Genomic DNA, 11209 nt, shown 5'->3' with positions numbered 1-11209 from the left:
AAAAAGCCCCGATCGTCATTTTCGCGATCGGGGCTTTTTTCCGGAAAAGACTACTGGGCTGTCTACACTGGCCCTTTTCTGGAACAGTGTTCCGGAATAAGGACTTATGCCCGAGCGGGAGCAGCGTAGCTTTTCCGGAATAGCGGCTGATTTTGTACAGTAGAGCGTCGTTGCTTTTCCGGAAATTCAAGGGCCAGTATAGACAGCTCGCAGCTTATTCCGGAAAAGCGGCTGATTTTCCGGAATAAGTGGCCCAGTGTAGACACAGCCCTGATGTATCTACACAGCACCGTAACATCCCTAGTGTTTTTTGAGCCATGCAAAGTGTGTATTTTATTTCAAAATAGCTTATTTTGTCATTTGGTGCTGTCTACACAGTGCCAAATTCCAAATTTCAGCGCTAGTCCGAAGCCTCCCTTACTCCTTGTAGAATGAGTTTACAGGGAGGTCGGAAGAGCAAGTCTAAACTAACAGACTTGCTGAGAGGAGGCAGGGTAGTCATTTCCCTAGACTCAGGTATCCCGAAATAGCCTTGCAGACATATCCCCAGAAAATCAAACCTCCCCAGGGTGGGTGTGTTGAGCAGGACATCCCACAAATCTTGACAGCTGCTGCCTCCCCCTAGCTTGAAGTTGTTATATTACCAGGGTGACAGGTCGGTTCAGTAGCTCTTTTCGGCCCTCCCCCGCCACGAACTCTTCCAGCCTCCCGGCCAGCCTGCTGGGTCCGCTCCCTTCTCCAGGGAGAGCCGCGCTGCCTGCCCACCGCCTTGGCTCCGGGGGCAGAGTGGAGTATGCGGGGAAAGCGAGTGGGGTCGGGCCCCCGGGCAGCGGGGGCGCAGCGGAACCTGCTGCCCTAGGCGGGGGAGAGACTGGGAAGGGAAGGAAAAAAAATCTCTGCTGACCAGCGAGGGGCCGGGACAGCTGCTCTGGAGTAGGGTTCCGCAGCTGGTCTGTGGCTAAAGGTCGGGACTTAGGGGCGCAGAGCAAAGAAAGCAGTTTGGGAGGGGTGGGGGGGAAAGGAGAATACAAAGGGCAGCTGCTTTCCCGGAGGCTGTTCGCAGATCAGGAGCCCAGTGGAGGGAATTTCCTTCTCGTCCCCTTCCCCCGTGGGCATCAGGACAAAAACAGAGTGGGGGCTGGTGGAGAGCACGTGTGCGGGTGGCTGGTCTAGCTGCGCGTGTAGGCAGTTGCTTTGTAGCGAATAAAATCCCTTGGAAGCAGTGAGCAGGATGCTCTTTCTTATTATGTGCCTAAAATGCAGCCAAGATGACCGCGTGGCCTAATGGATAAGGCGTCTGACTTCGGATCAGAAGATTGAGGGTTCGAGTCCCTTCGTGGTCGATTTAGCCATTTTTTCCCCTCCCAGAAAAGGAGCATGTCTATACTGCAGGGCAAAAGTCAGATTAAGATCTGTAACTGCAGCTATATCTAATGCATAGCTGAAGTAGAAATAGCTTAATTTGGCTTTTGGTGCTGACAACACAGCAGGAAGTTGAAGGAAGAATACTCTTCCTTCAACTTCTCTTACTCCCCATGAAATGAGGGTTACAAGAGTAGGAGTAAGAAATCCTCCACCTTGAAATTATTTCAAAATAAAGGCTTGCTGTGTAGACACGCACTATGTTATTTTGAAATAATGTCAGTTATTCAGAAATAACGCTGCAGTACAGCATTGCATCTACACAGCAGGGCTCAACTCAAAATAAGCTATACAAATTGAGCTACGTCAATTGCATCGCTTATTTTGAAATACCTTATTTCAAGTTTTGATGCTGTCTACACAGCACTTATTTCGAAATAGAGCCCTCTTTCTTCAACTTCCCTTACTCCTCATAAATTGAAGGTTACAGGAGTCGGGGTAAGAAGTCCTCCAGCTTGACAGCATTTCGACATTATGTTGAAATAACTGCTGGCTATGTAGACACGGACGATGTTATTTCAAAATAGTGCTAGTTATTTCGAAATAATGTTTCTGGGTAGACATAGCCACAATGTGCCCAAGGTCTTTCCTATGAAAAACCAAAATTAGCTGCCCAAAGGAGCCCTAATGCACTCAGCCGATCAGATCAGAGATGCTACTAGAAAACCAGGCTAAATGAACTGACTTAAATGTATGGCTAACCCCACTGAAGTTTTACATATGTCCTACTTTGAAATCCAGAGCCTGAGAGAACAAATAATGGCTATCCGCCTCTGGAAACTACAGGTCACAGGTTGCTGATTTCTTCCTTTCCCCCTTCTGAAGTTGTTATTGAAGCAGGGACAAACATTAGTTAACAGTGAAGTATGGCCTTTTTTTGTGGAAAGGAGACATCTACTTTATTTATAAGGAAAGAAGGTGGTAGGGTGGAGAGAGGAGCCCAGTGACATGTGTAAGGAGGGGAAATGTGGAACTACTGCCAATGAAAACGACATGACTGTGAGTTGTAGGCATGTGCTGCAGACCCATAGAAGTTCATCATTAAAGATCAAGGGTTGGCAGTTAGCACATATGGGTAGACTTAGTCTGCCAAGGTAGAGAGTTTGGGCTGAAGTCCGTGTGGGGTAGCCAGCTGTTCTGTTTAATTTCTTTGTCCTAGTATCTCAGACTTTAATGTCTTCATCCCTAAGGAGCTTTAATTACCATGGAAAAATATTAAACATATTCAGGCTATGTCTGCACTACAGAGTTTTTGTGGAAAAACAGTCATTTTTCCACAAAAACTTGCAGAGCGTCCACACTTCAAGTGTGTTTTTGCACAAGAGAATCAAAAGAACAGCGGGGTTTTTCTGGCATTAGTAATCCTCTTTCTATGAGGAAGAAGCCTTTTTGAGAAAGAGTTCTTTTGCCAAAAGGTGTGTGTGGGTGGGGAAGAGGGGGTTTTTGCACTAAAAGAGGAAAGAGGAAAAAGCACAGGGGCTCTGGTGGCCATTCTGTGTGTACCAATCAGTGCTTACTTTCGAGAGAGCGTCTATGCAGTCTGGATGCTCTCTTTCTCAAAAGCCCATCACTTTTTTGATGCACTTTTGCAGCGTGGACGCACTCTTGAGCAAGAAGTTTTTGTGTAAGATCTCTTCCAATAAAAGCTTCTTGTGCAGGAAGCCTGCAGTCTAGACGTAGCCTCAGTTGTGCATTTACAATTAATAAACTCTTTTACAGGTCCTCATTAGAGAACTTTTATCACAGACTAATTACACCAACACAATCACGCTCCCAAAAAGCATTTGGAGAGCAAAGAGGTGACCTGGAGAAGCTGTCAGCCCCAGATCAGATCTGTGAAAGCAGCAAGTGAAAAATAAATGCATGGGTTGGGTCAAGGAAGGCAGTGGACATATCAACACTGAAGTGTGTTTTGATACTGTTTAAAAACAGCAGTTGGGCACTCTGATTTGAGACATATTTCATGTACTTTAAAACTCGCTTGGATGTCTTGTCTGTAAAAATCCCTGATCTATGCAAATAGCAGGCTGAAACAGAGGTTGTGAGGGAATTGTTAAGTTCAGCTGCCCTCCCCCAACTTCCAACAAGATACTTTAACAAGTAAACCAGCCATTGTATGGGAAGGCCACAAAAACACACCTGTAAAATAAAAACTGGATGGAGCCAGCAGGGCTGACAATGAAGAATAGATGACAGAAACAGACAGGAAAAAAGTAAGTTTTAGCTGGAGGCCAGAAACCTTATGGGACTGGATGGCAGAAGGATCAAGCCCATTCTGTTCATTACGTCTGGTGCATATGGCACTGGGCACTGACGGAAGACAGGATATTAGGCTAAATAGACCATTGATCTGATCCAGTATGACCATTCTCTTGTTCTTAGGATAAGCAAAAAATGTGTTGTTATGCATTATAATTTTTAATTAGGGCTTCAATAGATAGGTACACAGATGAGGTAACTAGTCAAATTGAATCTATACAAAATTATGAGACAAGAGATAGAAGATAGGTGATAGGAAAGTGGAGAATGCCAGGGAGTGAATTAAAAACCAGGGCTATGTCTACACTGGCATGATTTTCCGGAAATGCTTAAAACGGAAGAGTTTTCTGTTATAAGTATTTCCGGAAAAAGCGCGTCTACATTGGCAGGATGCTTTTCCGGAAAAGCACTTTTTCCGGAAAAACGTCTGTGCCAATGTAGACACGCTTTTCCGCAAAAAAGCCCCGATCGGCATTTTCGCAATCGGGGCTTTTTTGCGGAAAACACTACTGTGCTGTCTACAGTTTTCTGGAAAAAGGACTTTTGCCCGAATGGGAGCAGCATAGTATTTCCGGAAAAGCAGCTGATTTCTTACAGTAGATCGTCAGTGCTTTTCCGGAAATTCAAGTGGCCAGTGTAGACAGCTGGCAAGTTATTCCAGAAAAGCAGCTGATTTTCCGGAATAAGTGGCCAGTGTAGACACAGCCAAGGAGTCCTGTGGCACTGTAAAGACTAACAAACTTATCTGAACATAAACCTTCATGGTCTGGATCCCCCTTTGTCGGATGCATGAAATGGAAACTTCAGTTTGGCAGGTCTATAGCCACACGCAAAGATGGGATTGTTACATTACCATGAGGAGGACCAGTACTAACAAGGTCAATTCAATCAGGGAAGATGTGGCCCATTTCCAACAGCTGATGAGAAGGTGTAAATACCAAAAGAGAAAAAATTACTTTTTGCAGTAAACTAACCACCCAGTGTCTATTCAGACTCTGTCTGATAGTGTCGAGTTTGCATATGAATTCCAGATCTGCAGTTTCACCCTGCAGTCTGTTTTGAAAGGGTTTTAGCTGAAGTATGGCAATTTTCAGGTCTGTTACTGAGTGTCCAGGGAGACTCAAGTGCTCTCCTAATGGTTTTTGAATGTTATCATTTTTTATGTCGGATTTATATCCATTTTTTTTCATAAAGACAGGCCAGTTTGGCAGTTTGTATATGGCAGAGGGGCATTGGTGATATGTGCCATCATGTGCCACATTAGTAGATGTGCAGGTGAACGAGCCCCTGATGGTATCACCTGAGTAGGTATGTGTGCAGTGGGATTTGTTGCAGGGATTCAGTCTTGGTGTGACGTAGTGGGGGTACCTGGCTGGTTTCTATGCTGCTGGCTCTGGGGTAACCCCCACTGGCTGCCGTGGGTACCACGACCCAGCAAAACAGGATGAGTCACTATGCAAACGAGTATGGCCAGCCACCCCCCATGGAGAGGAACAAAGGAAGGTGGAATGCTGCCCTGGCTGGGGGGCAGGGCTGGAAGAGGGTTAGTGAGTTCCTGTCTGGAAAGCAGGGGAGAAGGAGCTGGGGAGGGGGGCTGGGACTCCCCTATCTCAAGGGGGGCACTGAGGCCTCTTAGCCCCAGTTCCTGTAACCAGATTACATCTGTGCTATGCTGTATCCTGGAGGAGCAATAAACCACCCTCAATTCCACTGGCTGGTGGAGTCTGTTTGTGCCATTTCGGGGTGCAGGAGACAGGGCACCCCCAACGCGCCATCACAATTGGGTTAGTGCTTCTATTGTGTGGTATGTAGTTGCTGGTGAGTATTTACTTCAGGTAGGGGGGGTGTGACGGGGCGGCCCCGCCCCGCACTCAAGCCCAGGGAAACCACCTGGGGCCGGGGGCGGAGAAGGCCCCACCCACACAGCCCTACTGGGCATGCTCCAAGGGGAGCACAGGTACAAAAGGCTGCTGGCCTGCTCAGAAGGGGCAGACTGCGACCCAAGCTGGAGCTAGCAACCATCGGCCAGAGAGGGAGTCGCCCAGGGAGCTGATCGTGCTGCTGCTGGGCCTCAGCCGGGCTCGGCCCCAACGCCGGAGCTACCGACCAGCCCCCCGTGACCCGAGCACCGGACCAGACTTGGCTAACTCTGAGGCGGCCAGGGGAAGTACCGCTACAGCCAGTCGACCGACGCCAACAGGTGGGACTGCGGCCGGCCGAGAGCAGGGGGTAGGAAGCGACCCCGGGCAGGGAGCTGCAGAAGCCCCTGAGGGCTCGGGGCGTTGCGGGGAGGAGCCCCCGCCGAGCCAGTGATGGGAACCGCCCGCCACTACTAGGGCCCTGGGTCGGGGCCTGGTGGAGAGGGAGGGCCCGGGCCCCCCTACCCCTGCTGCCCGAGACCCTGGCGAGTGGGGACTGGGGTAACAGACACTGAACTGTGGACTAGGCCTCTGGGCCTGTAAACTGTGGACTAGGCTGGGAGGCCGTATTTCCCCCAAAAGGGGGCATCACGCTTTGGGGCTGAGGCCCCAGTTGGTTGGATGATGCCTCGGAGGCGGGTGGCAACCCCCATCAAGGGGGGGCCCCCCCAACATGGGGATTGTAGAGTTGCCCTGTCCCCAGGGGAACTGATTCTTAAACCAGATAAAAGAAAGGCTAAAACAGGAGTGTCCAACCCATTTAACAAAGAGAGCCGAAACAGCAGCGGGAAAAAATGCGAAGAGAGCTGCACCAGAATTGGTGCAAAAAAAAAAAAAAGGAGGCTGCCCTTTGAAGAAACAAGCTTAGGCTTTTTAGCCATATCAGGCTCCCATCAACAGCTGCCATCTTGGGCACCATTTTGAATTGCTGTCCCAGTGAGCACAGGGGAACCGGGGGGGAGCCAGGGGCAGAGGCCATTTGGGAGGTGCAGGAGCAGCTTTGCGAGCCACACTTTTGGGGAAGAAGAGCCGCATGTGGCTTATGAGTGGCGGGTTGGCCACCCCTGGGCTAAAATAAACTGTTGAAGCCTAAATTGAAGTGGATCTTGTTTTTCACCCAGCAGCCTAATTTTTAATGTAGGATTGGAAGGACTGGGTATCTTGCAGTCCCAAATGTCTGTGTGCAAGTTCGGGGCTGATGCTGTCATGGACTTGTGACCCTAGATGAGCCATCTCTTTGTGGGGTGTAAAAGGACTGCTCCGACACAGCATAGTGTTTCACATTTCCAGAGGTTCAACTGATGTGACATGGCGTATGGCATATAATTATGATGTATTTCATGTAAGATAAGGCATGTGAAATATCACTGAAAAGGTTCTGATTGAATGAACCCAGTTATCCTATTTGTATACATGTATCATTTTTGGCTCTGAAATTAATAATATTGTGTATCTGTAGTTCATATAATTATTCCTGGGCAAGGCCCAGTCGGAAAAGGCTCTCAGCCTAAATGGCTGGCTTGGAAGGGCTTATTCAAGTTGGATGGCCCATCAGGGAACCACTTTTCTCACAGTGAACCGTGGAATATATCCATCTGCACCTAATGGGCTTTCCTGTAAACATTCTATTAAAGTTTAGATAATGGCCTCTGCTATGACTTAAGTGAAGCAGGCATGGACGTAAAACTGACTTGCCCATATGATGCTACAGGAACATGTGACCATGTCACCTGATACTGAACTCCATCTTGGAATATCAGTGTTTTTCCATTGGATAGTGTGGGAACCAAGCTTGGAGACAAAGGGTTTCCTCCCACCTATGAAAAAGCTATTTATGGCTGGGGAGTGACATCCTCATGGTTCTTCACCGATTTCCCCACCCAAAGAGACTCTTGGAAACACCTGAGGAACAAGGATGGAACTGGGGGCCAGTGTTGGATGCAGGCTAAAGGGACTTTTAGCTTGTAAATTAAGTATCTGGGGTTTTTAAACTGCAACTCAGTGCAGTGTGCCCCTTAAAAACCTAGAGATTGCATTATGGTGGGAATTTGCCATTCATATCTGATCTGTGTAGTATATTAAGCTTAGCTTGCATGGTTTGTTTATTTGCTAGATAATTTGCATTGATCTAATTGCCCTAGGATATGGGAGGTGCTTGAGCTGTGCCTTCCCTTACAAGGGCTGGTTAAAGAAAGTGTATGTATCTGCAGCTGGGTGTGTTCCTACCAATGTGCATGCTGGAGTCTGGGAGATGGTTTGGCACGCTGGCCCCAGCAGCAGTACAGTGTATAGGGAGCCCAGGCTTGTGGGTCACAGGGGCTCTATACCCTATCCCAATTCCAGGTGGCATCCCAAGGGAACCTGACAGACTGGTGTTGAGGAACTTCCTGTTTTGTTTTAATCATTCTCAATGTAAAGCAGAGATCACATCTCTGTTTATTTCTTCTCCATTTAACTTCAGTGACTAGATAGAAATTTCCCTCCAAACCAGGGGTGGGCAAAAGGGCCACCGTGAGCCGAATCTAGCCCCCAAGCATGTTGATCTGGCTCGCGGAGGCCCTGCCGCTCCCTCTCCCCCAGGCCAATTAGGACCTGGGGGTGAGGGAAGCACACAAAATTTCCTCTGCCAGGAGCACATAGCACTTTGAAGCACCACGTGCTCCTGGCAGGATGGGAAGAGACTTCATGTGCTCCCCCGCCCCCAAGTCCTGATTGGCTGGAGGAGTGCATGAAGTTTCCTCCACTCTACCCGTGCCCTGCGAGGAGTGTGCAGCACTTCAAAGTGCTGTGCGCTCCTCGCAGGGTGGAGGAAGCTTTGTGTGCTCCCCCACCCCCAAGCTCTGATTGGCCTGGGAGCATGTGAAGCCTCCTCCCACCCTGCCAGGAGCAATAGACGTAGCTCAATTTACGTAGGTTATTTCGAGTTAATACCTGCAGTGTAGACACACCATAACTGAGCACTGGCACGTGCATAGCTGCAAACCAGTCTGGCTAAACTGTGTGTTAGTATAGGTAAAATAGACATTAGAGTTATAAGAATGTGTTATTTCAAAATAATGTCAAGCTGGAGGACTTCTTACTTGACTCCTGTAACCCTCATTTCACAAGGAGTACGGGAAGTCAAAGGAAGAGTGTTCTTCCTTCAACTTCCTGCTGTGTAGAAAGTGCGAAAAGCCGAATTAAGCTATTTCGACTACAGCTGAAGTTGCATAGCTTAATTCGACTTTTGCCCCACAGTGCAGACATGCCCTAAGGAGCCACAGGACTACTTGTTTTTTTTAAAAAGTTGTTTTTAAAGTTACATACTGACATGGCTACCCCTCTGAGACTTCCCTATTTGAGTTACATCAGTGGTCCCCAATGCGGTGCCCGTGGGCGCCATGTCGCCCACTGGGGCATTTATGTGCACCTGCAGCATGATCTGGGCCGGCCCCGCCCCCGGCATGTGCGTGGTCCCGCTCCTGGACGCCCAGCGCGTGCGTGACCCCGCCCCCGGATGCCCAGCAGCCCTGAAAGCTTGGGGACCACTGAGTTACATAATGTAAAATACTGGCTTCCTTACAGAAGGTGTTACGTTCTACACACAAGGGCTGTGTCTAGACTGCATCCCTTTTCCGTAAAAGGGATGCAAATTAGACACATTGCAATTGCAAATGAAGCGGGGATTTAAATTCCCCCCACTTAATTTGCATAAACATGGCTGCCACTTTTTTCCGGCTCGGAGCTTTGCCAGAAAAAAGCGCCAGTCTAGACGCGGATCTTTCGGAAAATAAAGCCTTTTCTGAAAGATCCCTTTTTCCTTATATTAAGAGGAATAAGGGATCTTTCGGAAAAGGCTTTATTTTCCAAAAGATCCGCATCTAGACTGGCGCTTTTTTCCGGCAAAGCTCCGAGACGGAAAAAAGCGGCCGCCATGTTTATGCAAATGAAACGGGGGCATTTAAATCCCTGCTTCATTTGCAATTGCGATGTGTCTAATTTGCATCCCTTCTACGGAAAAGGGATGCAGCCTAGACACAGCCAAGAAGGCCCATTGAAACCAAATGAGCCATTGTGAAACATCAAAGACATTTTGTGAGTAGAAAAGCAATTAGCACCTATGAAGAAGAGATGTGCAGGACGACTCCATCAGTTTGAACTCTGGTAGAAGGGAATCAAATCTCCTGGCAAGAAGGAATTTATCCCTATGCTGCTTGGCCTTCATGGAGAGAGCAAGAGACTTCAAAGCATAAGGAAGAGATCCCTGGCTATGGGGGGCGACAGAATTGCTGGGCCCCTGATCAATGTGAGGGTCACCCAGCTCTGTGCCCCTGAAAGGGCTGGGGCCTGAGATGGAAGGGGTGTGACTGAGGGCTAGCTTCTCCCAGCCAGCCCTCAGTGCACCCTTGAGCAAGCCATATGGGACCTTGGTGGTGATTTAAAGGGCTTGGAGCACCAGCTGCTGCCACTGTGCCTGGCCCTTTTGAATCACCGGGCCCCAGGGCAGTTGTGCCCTTTGCCCTTCCCCAGTTGGCGGGCCTGTCCCTGGCTGTTTAGGTTGCGTGAGCTCAAGGGAAAAACACAAATTTAAATGTGACAGCTTTTGGAGGGGCATGTTCTGATGGAACTCTGTGCCCCTGCCAATTATCAGGGGGCCAAGGCCTGCCCCTGTTTGTCCCCACCCCTGGGGGAATTCCACACTACTACACAGGTACATAATTCATGTACATAATTACATAATTTTAATTTTTTGTATAGAAAAAAAATCTGCAGAAATGTTTGTGCAGTTCTGTCTTTTGCCCATCAGAGGGCATTTTGGTACTAGGACACAGCAGCAGCTTGCTCTGAGACAGCCTGTGTTCTTAGAGCTTGTGTGATGGATAGGAGTGTTGGCCAGCCCCCTGCTGACTAAAGGGTTAAACTCGGGTAGCTAAGGGTGTTGGCAGGAAGCCAGAAGAACCAATGGGATACAATGCTGACATTTAAATTGTAAATATATACCATGCCTGCTCTCTGTGTGTGAGTTCTAAGTTAGCAGCTGGAGGTCCAAAATGAAATAATCAACTAGGGTACGTCTAGACTACATGGCTCTGTCGATGGAGCCATGTAAAATAGTTTACTCGGCATAGTCAGGGTTTTTCACCTTTAAGTTAACTAGATCCTCTCTGGAGGAAGCAGAGTCACAGAATAGGGCTAGAAAGAGGCAGGTGGATGGACATTAAAACTTAGTAGTTCCCCAAATTTGTGGGTGCCCTATGCAGCTGCATATTCTGAGTATGGCTAAGAATGACTCTGGACACAGGCACACATGGAGATCAGTGGTGAAGTGGGGTTAGAGACATGGAGGTGGGCTAAAAGGAGATGAGAGTGGAGGTGGAGGTACACATGTGAACAGGTGTTACAAGGACACATGGGGGAGCAGGAACACAGGGGGAACTAAGTTCCCTGTAAGCCACTCGGCTGCTTATTTTGCACCACACAGGTGCTCAAAGAACCCAACAGGAATCTGCCACAGCTGGTGAGAGGGCTGCCCATCCCCATCCCTGACCTAGCCTGGTCTCCAGTCTGCCATGGCTGAGATGCCTCTCCTCCAGCCCTGAACCAAGCTGTGGCCAGGGCAGCCACAACAC

At 48.6% G+C, this 11209-nt stretch overlaps 1 non-coding gene across 1 annotated transcript; it reads left to right on the top strand.

Moving 5' to 3' along the window:
- Positions 1–1270: 1270 nt before the first annotated feature.
- TRNAR-UCG (transfer RNA arginine (anticodon UCG)) lies at positions 1271–1343 on the top strand. Its single transcript has one exon. It is a non-coding gene; the product is annotated as a tRNA-Arg (tRNA).
- Positions 1344–11209: the final 9866 nt, after the last annotated feature.

The sequence above is a fragment of the Pelodiscus sinensis genome, chromosome 20 (genome assembly GCF_052426305.1).
Source record: "Pelodiscus sinensis isolate ZL-2025 chromosome 20, ASM5242630v1, whole genome shotgun sequence".
NCBI classification, from domain to species: Eukaryota; Metazoa; Chordata; order Testudines; family Trionychidae; genus Pelodiscus; species Pelodiscus sinensis.
Note: the sequence above shows the minus strand (reverse complement) of the source record. Positions and strands in the feature narration are given on the sequence as shown.